Source organism: Felis catus, chromosome A1 (genome assembly GCF_018350175.1).
Source record: "Felis catus isolate Fca126 chromosome A1, F.catus_Fca126_mat1.0, whole genome shotgun sequence".
Taxonomy (NCBI): domain Eukaryota; kingdom Metazoa; phylum Chordata; class Mammalia; order Carnivora; family Felidae; genus Felis; species Felis catus.
Window position 1 is genome coordinate 130915270 of NC_058368.1, and position 14442 is coordinate 130929711.

Sequence of the window (14442 nt, forward strand, 5' to 3'; positions counted from 1 at the left end):
TTAGGCTCTAATTTTCAAAAAGACAATATTGGAATGATCCTCTTTTGAGGGATGTCTTAAGTTGTTACATTAAAAATGGAGAATGAATAATTTCTACAATTTCCCTCCAACATACCAGGTACATCTCAGATGTGACTCAAATAAGCAAGTGATGGCCTGTCACTGAGCAGCAGGCAGCATTTCCTGGGAAATTAAGCAGCCACAGCAGTTGCTGAAGGGGAACTCACTCCATCATTCTGGCATAATCGTGGAGTTAAGAGTGCTAACTTGAGGGAAATGGTTTCCCTTGACAATAATAAGGACACCTGTGTGGGGGGAGTGTTCAATCCCCAAAGGCGATGTGGTTTGAGGTGTGGTAAAGGTAACAAGATTCTAGAAGCACCTCTTCAAGAATCAAGGCATTCTTTTCCAGGTTTCACTTCCAGGTCACCCTGTATGCCATCCTTATCCAATTTTAAATACTGACTCTGTCAGCCCCACTAATTCTAGCAGAAAGGAGTGTGCTTTTTTCCAGGATTCACCTTCCCATAACAATCCTCCCATCTCAGCTGACTGTGGAATGGGTTTAAGTTCGTCTTAGCAACTTAATACAGCAGACTACAACACTTATCAAAGTGACGGTGACCCTAACACACACGCCCTTCCCATGTGTGATGACTAAGTTCCTACACCTACTTGGGTAGGCTGTGGCACATAGTTGTTTGGTCAAATGTTACTGTGGATGTTTCTGTGAAGCAAACTGTGGACATATTATCAACCAGTTCACTTTGTAGTAAATAACACTCTCTAATGTGGGAGGGTCTCATCCTATCAGTTGAAAGCCTTAAGAGAAAAGATGGACATTTCTTAAAGGAAAAGCAATTTTTTCTATAACTGAGACATAAATACTGCCCGACTTCCCAGGCTACTGGCCTACCTGCAGTCTTCCAGCTCAAGACTATAGTATCAACTTTTTCTGACTTTCTACCCTACTGGCCGTCCTGTAAACTTCACGCTTACAGGCCCCCACCATCTTGGTCATAAAAATTATTAAATGATAATCAATAACATTAATACTTAATACAAGTAGTTATTGCCAAAAAGTGATCTAGATAGGTATTTTCTATTAATATATAAAGATCCTACTACTCTGTTTCTCCTGAAATTCTAACCAATAGAGATGGGATTACAACAATTCCTGTTATTACATAGACCTGCCTTTAAAAAATGGCTTTTATTGGAGCATTCTACATGTATGTGTATGTGTTTGTGTGTGAATAAGGGAACAGATTCAAAGAGGTTAATTTGGTCAAAACCTGGATCTAAGTTTTCTGAAACTTGTGCTTTCCCAAACACTAACCTCCCTTCAAATGTATTCAAAAAATCATCTTTCTTGCTCAAAAAGATGTCAATATTAAGCTTCTAGAAATGTAAGAGAACATAAGCGGTGATTATAAAGCATTTTAACATGCAGTGTACAATGAAAAGACCAATACAAATAGCCGCATCATCCCACCACATTGTAATCCAAAGTTATTCCAGGCATCTGTCCTATACTGGGAACATGTATTCTTTTGATCCTAACATAATTCATTTTTAACATTAAAATCAATCAGTTCAATGAATAAACAGGTTCATTCATTTATTATCAGATCAGTCACTACATTTTTAAAAATGACACCTAGAAGTTAATCTTCAGAAGTAATGTACTAGAGATTTAAGATCCTATCTGTAAGCCATTTATTTTCAAGACAACGTTTGCAATAAAGAGATTACTTTTGTCAGCTTGTCCAGAATACTCTACAATAGGATTTCTGAGTTCTATCTTCTATATTTCTATTAGGAAAAAACAAAAACAAAAACACTTTACCATACAAATTGACATTATGATTTTTTTTTAATGTTTATTTATCTTTGAGAGTAAGAGGATGAGCAGGAAAGGGGCAGGGAGAGACAGGGAGACAGAGGATCTGCAGCAGGCTCCTCGCTCACAAACCGAAAGATCATGACCGGGGCTGAGGTCAGACGCTTCACTGACTGAGCCACCCAGGTGCCTCATATACTACCTCTATTTTTAACTTCACCTGTAGCTTCACTCATTTTGTCAGATGCTTTAAATATATTCACCCTATCCCCTACAGAAAGTCTCAAGGTCCTTATTGTCATCTGAGGTATAAAGTTGAAGACATTTATGGTGAGAGGGGACACGAGGTACTTGCCCAAAGGCCACAGCTGGAAGGTGGTAAGGCTCAATTGTGTAATTGACCTCTCCATGCCTAATACGAGTAGTAGTATGTACGTATAAAAATGCTTCCTACGAAAAGAATCTGGGTGGAGGGAACGGGTCTCTCAAAGATTTCGAACAAAGATAGGGTTTGTATACAGGTGTTAATAGTAGCAGCTTCCAGACTTTGCAATTAAGCCAACTGCTTCAGTGTTAACTGACCCAAACCATCTCTGCTGCTGGGACAGCTACATCAAGACCTGTCAAAAATCCGTCAAATCAAATTCACTGTTTGCTTAGGGAAAAAAAAGTATCAATTTTCTCTTATCACAGAACAATCTTTTCCTCCAAGAATGTGGGTAATAAATACTTCCATCCGGATTGTACACAAATGGGGAGTAAGAAGCAAGGGTCTTCAGTTTTTATTTTTCCAATATTTAAACACAGGTTTCTTGTCTCATCGAAATAACGCCAGTTGCCAAGAACGACCCTGAAGACTTTACACTAGAAAATAGTTCACCCACTTTGTATCGAGAGCTAACACTGAATTTTGATTCAGACCCCTAGCTCTCACCTGACTTCCCAAGTGAGATCAAAATGAGATAAGTGTTTTGCAAACTGTAAGCTAAGTTGTACTGTTACCCTTTAAAAAAACAATTTCTTTGTTCAAGAGTGAACAAATTGTCCTAGAATGAAGGTGTTCCCAACAACTTTTTTTCCCTTGAGCATTTCTATCAGTACAACATTATAACTGTTCAAATAATTTACTTGCTTCTACTGGAAATGTCAGAAGAAAAAAAAATGCCCTCATAAACTAGAATCAAAATCTTACACTAAGCACTACAAATTATTAAACACATTACACATTAATTTATCATCCATACCTAAGAAACCAAGGAGCTAACACTATTTGTTGGTGAAGGAAACTTCACTCCCGAAATGTAAAACTTTTCAAGATTTCGTAGTAAGTAATAAAGTCAACACTCAAAGCCAAGATTTGGTCTTTTGTCATATATTCTTTACCCGAATTTTGTACTTGCGACTATGTGTAATTACAATCAACATGAGTGAGGGGAAAAATAAATAAACCAACAATCCAGCCATTTTGTACAACATTTATTTTTTTTCCCTAACCAGGCTCTGGCTTTCTCTTTATTTGCATACTGTAAACCAAGCCAAAAACCTCCATAAATGGAAAATTATGTAATTGATGCCATTAGATGGACAACTTTATTATAATACAGTTTTTTAAATTAAGTTTGTCTCTACTAAGAAACTATCTGGGTATCTAAGAGGCATTTTATCAAAAATCAAGGGAGCTGAAGTAAAAATATGTTGAATTCCACAGTTTTGAAAAACCCATTCAAAGGAAAGCTTTAAATATTTTTTTTTTTCTGATGCAGTATGCATAGTATCTCAGAAATGCTTCACTTTGTTAGGGAAGGAAAACTCCAGGTTTTCCTTAAAGGTCAGCTGTATACCACACACAAGTTCAAGAGTTCTCATACTGCTTACCTATATTCTCTTTGCCAATCTTAATGTGTTATCTTATAAAAGAGAATGAAAGAAGCCATGAAGACTCCTCCAACTTCTGACTCAATCTTCAGGAGTGATACATGTTGAATCGAGTCTAACTAGATAGCCCCAGAAAAAAACCTAAATTCTTTGTTGGCCTAACTCTAATAACCATTTTTATCTTGTGTTACTGACTAGGTTAGAAAAAAAAGTAGTAAAATAAATAGCTTAATAATAGCATACAGAACAATTTCTTTGGGTGTGACTTCTGTCTGTGAAATCATCATTTTTTCTAGGAGTACCTTGGATACATTATTAATAGATTTGTTTTTCTTCAGGAAATGTGGGGTTTCTCCTTGCAGGTAAGTAGGACTGAGGAGAACTGCAGGCAAGCTTAGCTAAGCAAAACCAGGGGGTCTAGGCTAGGTACTAAGAAGGATACCACCTACCTGTTTTGCTGGTCTGGGGAGTCTACAATGTGCTACAGAGTTTGTGGTTCAGAACCTGTGTAAATAGTACCCCCACACCCCACTCCCCAAGGCAGGGGATCCTGCCAGTCTTCCTTGATTGGACCTAAGACTTCATATGCCACTGCCCTAGAAACTAATTGAACCAGGTATCAGCATTTTTCAACTCAAATCTCATGGCATTTGAACAAATCCTCAGATCCAGTATCAGGCCCTAAGTGATTTAAACTCATTTGTATATACACTTACCAGGTTGATGGGTTTAGGAACATGTAGTGGCCCTAATTGAGGCTAACTAGAGGGTCCCAGAACTTTGCTGGACTATTACAAAGAAAATTGATCTATCATCCCGTAAGACGTGAGCATGACAAGATGGGTTGATTGAAGTTGCTACGGACATCCCAGAGATGTGATGCATCTAAGGTGCATTTAATAGCAAAGTCAAGGGGCACCTGGGTGGCTCAGTCAGTTAAGTGTCCAAGTTTGGTTCAGGTCATGATCTCACAGTTTTTGAGTTCAAGCCCCGCATCAGGCTCTGTGCTGACAGCTCTGAACCTGGAACCTGCTTCAGATTCTGTGTCTCCCTCCCTCTCTGGCCCTTCCCCTCCCCCTTTCTCTCTCTCAAAAATAAATAAATAAGCATTACAAAAAATTAAAAAAAAATAACAAAGTCAATACACTAGTTATTGAAGGCCCAACTATAGTATAGGACTATCAACTTGGAGGGACACAAATTCATTTAATTGTTTTATTTTGTCCAGTAATAATCAGAGGTGAAAGGTTTTGCAAGGGTAATAGAATTAGGAGAAAACACAAAAAAGTAAGTCGAAGGACCAGAATTATTACACAATAATTTAATGAACCAACTATACACAAATGGATACTTTTACCAGGCCTAAATCTGCAGGGGAAGACTGAAGAAGTACCTAAGATAAACTATGTTGTAAGGGCCTCCTGATAGCAACCACACATGAAGGGTGCAAGAGGTTCTTCTTCCTCTATCCCATCTGCTAATTCTCCATTTGCTGAAGAATACTGTAAGCTGAAGAGCAGACACGCAGCACGTCAATGTAATCCAGACAGGTCAGCCTCATGGGGCACCGACAAGGGACAAGAAGACCAAATGCAATGGGATCAATGTGTCCCTCCAAAATTACTATGCTGAAATCCACTCCCCCAAGTTAATGGTGCTACAAGGTGAGGCCTGTGAAAGGTGCTTAGGCCATTAGGGTGGAACCTCCGTGAGTGACATGATTTTCTTTTATAAGAGCAAACAGAGCTCCCTGGGGACACAGTGTAACAGGAAGTAGATTCACACCACACACAATCTACCTGTGCCTTGATCTTGGACTTCCCAGAGTCCTGAACTATGCACAACCATTTGGTATTTTGTTACAAGCCCCTGCATGCCCTGAGACACTCGATGAAGGATCCGAAGGAGAAGAAGAATTTTGTGAACAGAGCATTAATCCTCAGACTTAGACTCAAGGATTATGTGCGTAGTCTATGTGGGCACTCAAGTCTCCACTGATGGTAACCAGGTTGAAAAGCAACATAAGCAGACCACACAGCCCTCTCTGCATGTGGGGAATACCAAGACATTTGAAGGCAAAAGAAACTAGTGGGGAAGAAGGGCAGACCCAAAAAGTTATTTTGTATCATCAATTATGAGGACCAAATGGGGTCTGCCCCTTCTACCTGACCGTTGTAAAAGAATGTCAAAATCAACACCTTAAGAAAAACGTTCTAAGGGACGCCTGGGTGGCTCAGTCATTTCATCATCCGGCTCTTGGTTTCAGCTCAGGTGATGAATGAGGTTCCTGGGATTGAGTCCTGCATCGGGCTTCATGCTCATAGTGTGAAGTCAGCTTGAGATTCACTCTGCCCTTCCTCCATGTATGCACATGCACTCTCTACCAAAATAAAACGTACTCAGTGCAGGTCTGTTCTAGCAAGTAGCAGCTTCTAGGAAAGGCAGGTATGAGTTATGATCATGTTTTAAATTTTAACATCAAACAAATATCCAAGGTCCCTTTCAAGGCAGCACAAGAATGCAACCAGGCTGAACCACTCAGCATAAAAAAAAAATAAAAAGCCTTATGAAGTTAAATGTTAGGGACAGAAAAGGAAAAAAAAAGACATTTTTAAGAGATTGTGTTGAGGACACTAAAATCCAAACAACGATCTACCATGACTTAACAAACGACAGTATAGTTTCTTTAAACAACTATCCATTTAAATCAACATGCAAAGCTGTCCCCGGCAACCATTTTCCACGGCTGTGTCAACTGAAGAAGGAAGAGAGTTAATACTGATTTTCTGAGCAACTGCTACAATTAAGCCCCTTCTTTTAAAGACATTAATAGTGTTAAGTACACAAAACCAGTAGACGCATGGAAATAATTACAAAGCAGCGGGTAGTAAGGCCAAATAAGTATGGACATCTCAATTCCGTTCCTTACCACAATTGCATGATTATATTCTCTGCCTTAATAATCAAGGTCATGGACAGGGCTTCCTTTATCTCCAGAACACAAACATGTATCATATGGTTGGCATAGAGGTGAAGATGAGTAATTAGATAATTTGCATCAGGTGAGTGATCATGGTCAGGACAAGAAATTCATCTAAACTCCTGGGCAATGCTGTTGACTTTTAAATTTAAGAAAGGAATCCCAAACACTTAACACATTTAGCTAGATGACAGAAAATAAATCTATGGATATGTATTTTATGAGTGATCTTTTAAATGAAAAAAAAAAACCTTCTGTAATAACAAAATTACAGATTACCTCTGCAATCTGGCTTCATCGTAACTAGACTTAATGCCCCCCACTGGCTTTACAATAAAGCCAAACTACTAGAATTCAGGTAATGCATGGTTATACCAAGAGAGCAATAGATAAATAGGAATCAAAATCTCAAATATCTGTCTTTCCAGCCTATCACTCTGCATGTTCTTATTATGCTAAATTACTTGTATGTTCCATGCAGCCTTCATTACATTATGTCATTATGCTCCTGTGCATCCTTTGTCATGATTTCTTGAATAAAGACATTCCAAGACTCAAGCATCTTTCTTATCCGATCTTCCCTGAAATCTTCCCAAATCCATTCTCAGTAGACTGTGCCACTCCCTCATTGGGTCCTCCATGGTACTGATTTCCACTATTCCACTTCTGTATATCTGCATCCCACTGGTGGACCCTAAGCTGTTACAAGAAATAGTCTTACTTTTTTTTTTCTCCAGTGATTAATGAAAAAGATAAAAATGCTTAGTATGTGCTGGTGAATGAATAAATGCATCACATTCCAAGCTTCAAATGGATCTTCATGGAACACAATAAACATGAGCTTCCCCTCTAATGGAAAGCAGAATAAGGTCCCTACCTCCCCAAATAGTGATGGCCCATTCCCAGAACCTATTAGTATACTACCCTTCAAGGCAGATAAGGTTGTAGTTTAAAGATATTTATCACTGACCTTAAAATAATCAGTTTATCCTGAACCACCTGAAGGAGCCCAATGTAATCACATTAGGGAGACAACAAGTGGAATCTCAGACAAGGAGGTCATGAACAAAAGCCGGAGTAGGGAGATGCTATTTTGTTGGCTTCAATACAGAAGAAGAAAGCCATTAGCCAAGGAACATGGGAAGCCTCTAAACGGTGGACACAGCAAGGAAACAAATTCTCTGCTCCAGTCTCCAAAATGGAAGACAGCCTTATTGCCATCTTGCTTTTAGCCCAGGAAGACAGGTGGAAGTACAGCCCCTCCCTAAGGAATGTGGCAGAGACCTTCTCAGAACAAAGGAAGGCAATGTGCAATGAGGCCCAATCAACTCCTATATATGTATGCATAGCTCTCACAGGACAGTAACTTGCAATGTGTCCTATCAGATTATATGTGTCACCATATATGGGAGACAAAGTAGCAACTGCATAAAAGGCTACCCCCTGCTGTGCTTAGGGCTCAGTTTTTCAAGTACAAAATCACCTAGCCCATGCTGCAATGACAAAGTTGCTTCCTGGGCAAAGATTGCTTCAGGGTCCTCTCTGTGCGAGAATCCTACTACATTAACCCACTAAGATTGTGGTCATTCGTAACAGCCACACTAAAAAATTAATACGCTCCCTTTAAAAGTCTTTTTCTTTGTTTGGGGCACCTGGGTGACTCAGTCGGTTAAACATCCGGCTTGGTCTGTTGAGTGTCTGACTTTGGGTCAGGTCGTGATCTCGCAGTCTGTGGGTTCAAACTCCACATCAGGCTCTGTGCTGACCGCTGGGAGCCTGGAGCCTGCTTTGGATTCTGTGTCTCCCTCTCTCTCTGCCCCTCCTTTCCTCATGCTCTCTCTCTCTCTCTCAAAAATGAAAAAAACATCAAAATAAATAAAAATAAAAATCTTTTCCTGTTTGTTTAAACTCTTATACATCATTAACCTCTCACTATTTACATTGCTACCACTTATGAAGTGTATTCCAGACTAAGCAATGTACTCAGCTTTTCAAAGCATTGCTTCATTTAAGAGCCACAAGCTTTCTCCTCGGAGGAATGGTATTCCCATTTTTTAGACAACAAAACAGAGGCTTAAAGAAATAGACTTTCTGAAGCACACAGCTAACAAATTCCAGCGTAATAACCCGCAAAGACAGAAATCTTCCTCACCTTTGTGGGATCCAGTGACCGAGTCCTGAAGTCTTCTGACATACCAACATCCTGCCATCCAAAAAGGACGAGGAACCTAGTGTTTTGTTAAAAATGTTTTGTAGGTACCTCCAAAGGTATACTCTTCTGTGATCCTCCTACTCCTACTTCCTCAAAAAGCGAAATTTTGAGCACTGCTCTTAAGTTTTTTTAAAAAAAACCAACAACAACCTTATTTGACCTTTCTCTTCTCCTCGACAGAACAACAATCCCTTAGGAAAAGGCAAAACTTGACCACGTATTTTTGGGTTTTCATTCCATTCCTTTTACTTGCTTCCCCTGCTAGGATTTCGAGTAAGCTTCCTGATGGGCAAAACTGATCGAATCCGTTATGCACTGGAACGTGTGCTCCAGAGGGCAGGAAGGGGGGCAGGGTTGCATTCGAAAAGTAATGCAAAGCTCTCTCTCAGGCCCCTGCAATGGAGGTAGTTGATCAGCTTTACTCCTTCAGCGTCCACAAAGTAAATCAGCTGTTTTCAACGTGAGGCGATCAGACCAGCATCACCTGAGAACTTGATAGACATGCAAACTCTCCATTCCTGCCTCAGACCCACTGGCTCAAAAACTCTGGGGGCAGAGCCCTCCAGCTGTTGTAACAAGCCCTCCAGGTGATTCTGGTTTGCAAGCCACTATAGTAAATGGACTTCACAGCCCTAGGCAGGCCCAGCTAAAGCCATTTTGTTAGCTTTACAATTAAAGTCAAGAGAGAAAAGCTGGGGGTACATGCTTTCGATCAAACAGCAGTTTTCAGTAGCTTTGTATTTTAGGGTTTGAAGATGCTTTCAGGTACCGATAAATCCAATACTTTGAGCCCTATCTGCTATCACTAGGTTTATATTCCACTGGTTACGATCTGTGTGGGAGAGGAAATAACGGCTGCTATTTGCAATCAAGTATCATAGTGAAACATGAGGAATACTTCAACAACGTAGTTTACAGCAGCTTGAATCCAGCTACTAGCGCAAGCACAGCTGGGGTGAGGGTTTTTTTTAATTTATTTTTTTATTTAAGACAATGGTTAAGTACAATTTAGGAACAAAAATAAGCAGACTTTGAGTATACAGATGTGTTTTCAAGTGTTTGGAGATAGACCTTTTATTGCATTTGAGTCCAGATCTTAGGTCTCAAGGGGTAGAGTACACATTAGCTTGTCACTGGAGGGTGAGATTTAGAGCTAACTTAGGATTTGTGCCATGTATGTCCAGGCTCATTGAGTTAAGCAACCCTCCACTCAACCCAATACCACTGCTCCCTGTCCTCCACAGTCTCTCTTTAAAGTTTTTGATGAGGGTTATGTATACATGTTATAAACTGTGAGTTCAACCCATTATTAGTGTATCTTATCAATAAGCCCGTATCACGAGGGTAACATCATCTCTACACAAAAGTGGCTCCCACCTCATGGAAACATCTCAGATCCAAAGGTGAAAAAAGTTTAGAAATTTCTGTCTCTGAACACTTTCTCTAAGAATTGAGGTTTCTCTGTGACTCAAAAAAAAAAAAAAAAAGAATCCCATAAAAATAACATTAGGTCTTACGAGCAAGTCAGGGTTAGTAGAAAGGTGAAACCAAAAACCTTGCCAATGAGCTATAAGAGGAATCTTTTCCAAAGAAAGGCTAATTCATTAAACAGTGCGTTGGGAGGATGTGACGTGGAGAGGAAGACAAGGGCATATCAAAGCTTTCACTAGAGCTCAAACATTGTTCAGTATGACTGGAACAGGAAGAAATCTAGAAGAGGGGCAGGCGGTCAGCAAATACCATAACTTACCCCCAGTGAAGCTCAGACACAGGAGCAACATACCCAAACACTGCAGGAAAGGAGAATACAAAAGAAAGTGTTCTGCTTTGCAGTAGCACAGCCTATTACTGAGGACTGTAGAATTCCAAGATGGAGGGAAGAAAATGTTTAATGGAGGGCCATATGGCATAAATTATCGGTCCTTACTGAACCTCTGGGGATTTCACCTGTGTCTCACCAAAGCAGCTTCATTTACTTTAGGAGTTGGTTGAGGGTGAAATATTGATGGAGATAAAAAGAGATACTGGGAAAAATTTTTTCTATCAGGAGGAAGCCATAGGTCTTCAAGTAGAAAAGAACAGTGTGGCAAGAGCTTAAAAATGCTTTGAGATCTTGTTGGAGATGGATAAAAACTACACACACACACACACACACACACACGCACAGAGAAAGTCATTCTCTTTTTCAGAGGAATCCTGATCTCCTTGAACAATGGGCTGACACCTCAAACAATTTTTACATTTAATGTATTTTCTCTTATCATTTTGCACTGTACTAATACCGGGCTTTACCTTGGTTTTAATACATGGATAAAGGAAAGTATTCACAGAGGAAGCTAGTAATTAAAGACATGGAGAAATTGGTTGGAGCCAATTAGAGAAAGAATAAGATGTTATACAGCTGAGGAAAGGTGGGATGCACCACAAGCCTTGGACTCTCGATCCTTCCCAGCCTCTCTCTTACTTGCCGGAGAGCAGATGAGGGAAAATGTTTGTAACCTTGAGGAGAGGTCAGTGAAAAGGGAAAGATGACAATTTTGGAGAAGAAATATACATCACAGTGGCTGCCACTGAGGTGAAACAAACGTTTCCCAGGAATAGTCTAATGAATCTCTTTTAAAGCCTTGAGTGGTCAACCCCCAGCCAAAATCCTTTAAATGAACCAAGACTTAATGTATCCATGTTTTCATTTTTTTACAGTATGATATATGTATTGCTTCCGTTAGCTGTTTTCAACTCTCAGATTTAATTTTTGATCTGTTCCTAATTAGGATACATCTGATTGCTGAGAGTCATAAAGAGTTTATGACACTGACTTATCACTTTAGAAAGTCATAGAGTTTCATTCTAATTTCTTTATGAGCTCATTCCTCCCTGATTGACTGTTCAATTCATATACTGGTTTTATACATGTACTAATACATACAATAAAGACTTTGGAAAGATAGTTGTAGACAAATTTGTGATAGGTGAAAATTATTTGAGACAACTGAAATTCTTAGGACAAATGAGAGGATTTTCTGTCAATTTCATAAATCAAGAAAAGAAAAAGGACTATAAATGTGTCCTTGACGTCAACAAAAATTACCATACCAAAGATACAAGTTGTTCTTTTTTGCCCCACTACTCTGGAACCCTAACCATTGAACACATCCCTTAAATGGCTCTACCTACACAACTGTTTATAACTTTGGAAGAATATTAGAATTGTCAGGGAGTTTGGCAAAATACTGAAGGCTAGGCTCTAAAAGACATTCTAAGACTGTCCCCTTTTCTCTAAGTGAGATTTTATTGTGCAGCCTATTATACTTTATGTTCTTATCTATTTACTGTCTTTGTCCTTGAACTCCTAAGCCCCTTGAGGTGTAGAACTTACTGTCTTTCTATCTTCTGTGCCTGATCTATGCAGGCTACTTAGTGCATTTTTATTATATGGATGGATAACTTAATGATGACTTTGGAGATGCTTTTTTTTCCTAGTTCAAAATTAGCCTGCACAGCTTCCAGCTTCTGTACTTATTGTTACCCTGTTTACCTCCCAGAAAGCAGGGTATCTTTCTCCTTTATTTCCTTGTCAGGGAGAATCAAACTATAGCTTCCTTCTTAATGTCAGAATGTCCTCACTCTTCATGGCTCTCTGGGATCACAACAAAGTCAACTGAGCAAAATGATGTTCATTTCTCAAACTGGCTTGGATATTCTAGAACTTGTAGTTTTCAGTGACGACTGTCATTATTCACTCCGTATTCCTCAGAACTTAAGGTCTGGTTTTCAAGTTTGGTTTGTAAAAATTACAAATGCTTATGCTTTCACTAACACAGGATCACTAAAAATGAACAAATTTAACTTTTTTTTTCCACCACAGGAAGCAATGTGATTTCCAGGAAAGCTAAACTAATAGGAGTTGCTTCAAATAATATTTTAAATATGTTTATTTATATATACACCCATATACATAGATGATAGATATTATATAATTTTTAAAAAATACAGAATATTTGTGAACTCCAAATCCAAATCTTATAATTCAAAAGTGTACAAGAAAATGCTATTCAAAAGTCTAACCAGGCATATAAATGCTAGTTAATGAGAATGTGGAACTACAAGTCAATCTACGTGTTTGTTACATTTCTCTTGAAAATTTCTAAAATGCACCATATTTTGTTATAAGAAGCATAACAGTAATTAGGCTTTCTTTCTATCGCTTATGACCTCAGAACGCCCCAAGACCTCATTATGTAACAAAGCCACACGCCTAAAAAAATATCTAAGTGGTTACAGACTCCAGACACCATTTTGCAAGGAAAGATCTAGACAGTTTAAGGGACCTGTCCAAGATGAAAATAGGAGACAGAGCCTTGAAGAAAACCTCTCTTCTGACCCCAGGTCTGTGCTCAAATACACTGATGCTGTTACAGAGAGAGATTAATGTGTTAGGACTCCAAGGTGTGAATTCTTTTCACATCATAAAACTATATATCTACATCGATATCCATCTACTTTTATAATTGTTTTGGCAAATTTCGTGTTGATTAAACATTGTGCCATTTTCAAGGAAGAAGAAAGATGTTATGAAAATTGTTCCCCTGAAATTTCTACTTTATTATGATGCCTGATTTCTATTTACCCAGATGCCTGACTCTTGACTAAAACACAGATGAAGGGCTGGCATGGGAAATGGGTGAGGCTCTGAATAAAGGAAGTCATTCACAGGAGATCAGGATGAATTCCTGTTACATGAATGTAAACAGATTAGTATTGAGGAATTCAATCCAGGCTCAGGGCTTCCTTCAGATTCTAAAACGCAGTAGCAGCAGCATCTATCTGGAGACAGAAAGGAAAGAACCAGAGCCTCATCAGCTGCAGTGACCCATGGCCCGGATGCTACCACATGCTCAGGGAGCCCGAGTTTTATCTACAGGCAGCTCCCACCAGCCTCATACTCTTTCCTTATTTACCAAGGGGCCAAAATTCCCAGGTCATAGCAGGATAGGAAGTAGAGGAGGGAGGACAGAGATCTCAGGTTTCTTCCCTGAGACACTAAGTACTACCAAGCACTGAAAAAAATGGACTCAGCAGAGTACCTAAAGTGTGAAGGAGACTTCCTGATTCCTGACTGAGAATCACCTGTGGCTCTCAGCAAAATCAGGTGTTTTGTGTCCTTTCTAGATGTCCTGAGTCAGAATCTTTGAGGGAGTGTACCCAAGGGTTTATGTTTTTAATCAGCATCAAAATACTTCTTATACACCCTGCCATTTGTTCAGCAGTACAATGTTTGATGAGGGATTAAAAAAAATTATTGCAGAAATGTGCGTGGATCATAAGTGTATATCCTGATGAATGTTCAGGGAGTGAACACATTCAAGAAAGCAGCACCCAAATCCAGAAACAGAAAATGGGATTTCATGCAGGCACTTTGTCGTAAGTAGTCTGCACCTAAAAACCAAAAGGAATGATCAGATATGGCTCATTATTTGCAGAAATTCAAGAAAATGTATGTGAAAATTTAAAATATATTCCACTTGAGTGGAG